The sequence below is a fragment of the Vigna umbellata genome, chromosome 1 (assembly GCF_029865625.1).
Source record: "Vigna umbellata cultivar VRB3 chromosome 1, Vumbellata_1.0, whole genome shotgun sequence".
Lineage (NCBI taxonomy): Eukaryota > Viridiplantae > Streptophyta > Magnoliopsida > Fabales > Fabaceae > Vigna > Vigna umbellata.
The window spans coordinates 25300414-25304912 of NC_142165.1; the positions used below are offsets into that span (position 1 = coordinate 25300414).

Consider the following 4499-nt stretch of genomic DNA (forward strand, 5'->3'; position numbering starts at 1 on the left):
GTTTCTTTGTAAAATTATAGTATATACTCTGATGGTCAAAGTAAGAGCTACGATTTTGTCTGAACCGTAACCTATACCTTGTCAGAAATTACAAATACTGTCTCGTTTTTATATGTCTCGTTTTTCTTAAAGTCATAGCTTATATATCATAATAAAATTATATATTTGCCGTAGTGAACGAGAACACATAATATAATATAATGTCTTAACACTTTTACCGATACGACGTTGTAACATTTCAAATCACTCCCATAATTTTTAATAAAGGTGATTAGGACACTCAACCATTCTCATAACATAGAATTCATTACAAGAATTCTATATATATGATTTACGCACACATAATAATTTGTCCAAAAGCACATAACAATAATTAAGGATGCTATGCGGTTGATAAAAATCTCTACTGAAAAAGGTATGTACCATAGTTCCATATAATGAATCATATCCTTAATATATATTACACTTTAATTATAAGTGACACAAATTGAATCTTCATGTCTCAAATTGAAATTGTTGTATGAAAAAAACTCTCTAAAGGGTTAATCCTACGCCTAAGTAATGTTATGAGTATAAACGAAAGTTGCCTATACAAACAAAAGTGTGAGGTTGAATCAATATTGTACTCATGAATAGGATGAAACTTGTTGCATAGATCTTCCGCTTCCTTGCAAACCATGCAACAGAGAAGATTGAAAGGACGCATGACCCAAAGGCACAGGCCTATCTGGTAATTTAGGAACGTCAGTGTCACCCTCTAACATCTTAAGAGCCTCAGCAATGGTAGGTCTCAAAGCAGCCATTGCATGAGCACAGAGCATTCCCACATGAACAAACCTTTGCATAATTTTCCCTGGCCCTTCTCTTATTGACTCATCAAAAATTTCCATCATCTTTCCCGATTCTGCTAGTGTCCACACCCAATCTGTGATTGCATCTGCAGATGAATTCAAAGTATCAAGCACTTTTCTTCCACTCATGATTTCCAGAATCACAATACCAAAACTGTACACATCACTCTTCTCAGTGAGTTTCCCATATAAAGCATACTCGGGTGCCACATAACCATACGTGCCAGCAACCCTTGTGGTGAGAGGAGACTGGTCCTCACTACCTTGCATGGCCAACCCAAAATCTGCCAATTTAGCATTCATTTTGGAGTCCAAAAGTATGTTTGTAGCCTTTATATCACGATGATAAACTGGTGGCTTGATTTCATAGTGCAAATAAGCAAGCCCCTTAGCCACATCAAGGATCACGTTCTTCCTTTGTGGCCATGTTAATCCACCAAGTGACAGTTGGTAACTGAGGTTGCCATTTGGCATGAAATCATAAACCAGAAACCTTCTCTTACCTATGAAATTATCACTTGAAATGCAACAACCACGAAGAGCAAGAAGGTTCCTGTGCTTTATTTTGCTTATGATATCCACCTCATAGCAGAACTCTTCATCCCCTTTACTTTGCAAATTCAAATTCTCCTTAACAGCGATCAAAGTGCCATCTGCAAGCTTCCCTTTGTACACAACCCCATCACCACCTTGACCAACCTTATTCCTCCTCGAAAATCTGTTGGTGGCACGTTCAAGCTCCGATATGTGAAACCATTTTGCACCAGTGTTCGTCAAAACACTGTTCCTGATACCGTTTTCAATTTCCCTGTGATAAGCATTTTCCTTCCTTCTCTTTTCCCACTTCCTGTACATAACCACCATCAGCACAAAAACAATAATAACCCCAACAACAGCACCCAATAACGTAAAAACCACCTTCAGAACTTTTCCTCTCTTATTTGATGACCCTTTTGCCACTTCACTAGAAAGTTGCACACCCATTATGCAACCGATCGTGGTGACATCAGTTGTGCCTTCTGGATTAACAACCGCTGCAGCATACAGCGATGCAAACGAAAAGCAACCCGTCTCAGTGGCATTTGGGTTATCAATAGTAAGCTGAAGAGCCACTTTCAAGCTTGCTGCTATGCAATTGTTGCAGCTAGTTTGGTCATCAAGGTCTTTGCATAAAGTTTGCATCGGGATAAGTCTAACCGAGTTCACCTTCTGTTCCCAATCTCGAGAAGTCACCACACCTGCACATGTGGAAGAGTTTGTGACGAACTGAGAGGGGTTAGGGAAGCAAGAAGGGACCAGAGATGGGTGAATTGACAAGGTTGTGAGTTTTTCTTGGAAATCTGATAAGCAAACGGAGGAAGTGTTTTCATTGGGAAGTTGAAAAAACGATGTTTGTTTGAGATGTTGGGAGAGGCCTATGTGGAAGATGGTTTTGAGGGTTGAGCAACAAGGTTGTTTGTTGGTTGTGTTTGTGCAAGTTGAAGTGTTCCAAGGGAAGGTTTGAACGTAGGTGAAGTTGATTGGACAAGATGAAGGAGCAGCAGCTGGTAAGAGAATGGTGATGAAGAGGAAGAGAAGGAGAAACGTGACGTGGTTTTCCATTGAGATCTGTGGTGTTTAAACAATGGTTTTTGAAACATTAGATTTGAAGCATTTTAACTTAGGATATCAGAGAAACAATGTTGTACCAGTCAAACTTAGATTGCTTTGGTCAGTTCAATGGTCTAAAGGCACTTCGAAAACTTACGTTTTGCTTTAAAAAGTCGCATCTGGCGGTTAAATATTCACCGGTGGTTTTTGGTGGTCGCATTTGACTTTTTTTTTCATTTGGTAACAGTGGTAGTTAGTCTTTTTCGTGAAATATTTTTTAAAAGTATTTATATATGTTGAAAAATAATGAAAATTAAAAATTAAAAATAAACAAATATGTATAATATAATTAAAAAGGGTCAACAAATTCTAAAAGGTAACTTTAAGAAGAGTGGTTCATCACAGAATTCAAATGGTAAACACTATTTGTTATTCAGCAAAAAATTTTAACTTTGACAAGGTTATTTAGCATGTTTTATTACGGTTAGTGTTTGATTTTTAACGGTTTGTTTAACTTTTTTGAACTTTTTTTAATTACTATAGTTCAGTTTCTTTGCTAACCTTTTTCTCCAATACCTGTAGGTATAGGTTAACAAATTTGAACATGAATAATAGTGTGAAAAGTTTAAAAGCTAGAAAAATTTGATGAGATTTGAAAGGTATAAGATTTTTGACGATAGCTTTATAAAAGGAAAAAGTTTTAAAAAGTCCTTATTTTGTATGTATCTGATACTCTAGTTGGTAAATTTTGAATTACGATTACAATTAGCTGTATACTCTCGAACTCGAATACTAAATAAAACACTAAATATTGCTGTAAAAGAAAAGAAAAAACTCAAAACTAGATCATGAATTAGCTAATATATATAAGTTAGTTATTCTAAGTTAAAAGATAAAAAATGAGGCTTATAAATCTAATTAATTGAATATTAAAGGAATTTAATAACACTATCTAATAACACTTTCAACATCAATTCAAACTTTTATTCGTTAAAAGAGATTTTTGGATGATAGTAGTCAAATTCACTTCGTCTTTTGCATAACCAATAAGATAACATTATCGAGTGCAACTATCAACGTTACATTAAATCATGTACCATATTTATTATTTAGTTTAAGTCTTCTATCATCTTCAACAAATTAGTCCTTAGTTAATACAATTCTTCTTTTCCACAAATAGAAATATGCTGAAGCTCGTTTGAAGCTTTATGTGTTTCTTAAAGTGACAACAAAAATATGTTGGAACACTATAAGAATATTTGTATTTAGCTGCCATAAAAAAGCGTGATCTAATACAGATTATATTATACCAGTTTTAAAATGACACTAAATAAAATATGAACAATATAGTACGCTAAACCTACTCTAAACCCACGCTAGAAAAAATGCAATTTTATTTGACAACCCAAATATTAAATTAATAATATAATTAAATAAATTACATGAGTCTAATCCACGTCATAAAAAAATTTGTTTTTATTGATATAAACGTGTATACAGTCAATAAGTACTCTGGGAAAATACTGATATGTTGACAACGTTTCTTTAATAACTTTTTCACAATTGCCATGTGTCAACATAGTATTGGAGGAGGTTAAAATGATTTTTTTTATTTGAAAAAGATAACGTGGGAAAATATAATCAGATTACACTTATGAATCCCAAAATACCCTTGTCATTTTCATTAGAAAAAAAGTTCATTAATTCTCTCTCTACAATTCAAATTCTACGTTTTCTCTCCACTCTCTGTTCTCTCTCTAGTCCTCCGTTCTCTCTGCACTCTCAGTTCAAGGTATGTCATTTTTCTTCTCTGTTGAAGGTTTGACCTTTCTTTGTTGAAGGTTTCTCGTTTTTCTGTTGAAGGTGCGTCCTTTCTTTCTTTAAGGTCTCGTTTTTGCTTTTATAAATGAAAGTTTTCTTTTGTTTGTTCAAAGTCTCACCTTTTTGGTTTGATTTCGTAGATTGTATTGCACGAAATGGAGTTGTCCGATGAGAGCAACATATATGTTGTATGACTTTTGGTTTTCCCCTATCTCGTTTCGATTTTTGCCCTTTCTT

General features: G+C 34.5%; 1 pseudogene; it reads right to left on the reverse strand.

Moving 5' to 3' along the window:
• Window positions 1-493: 493 nt before the first annotated feature.
• Window positions 494-2458, reverse strand: LOC124844962 (putative receptor-like protein kinase At1g11050 pseudogene; annotated as a pseudogene).
• Window positions 2459-4499: the final 2041 nt, after the last annotated feature.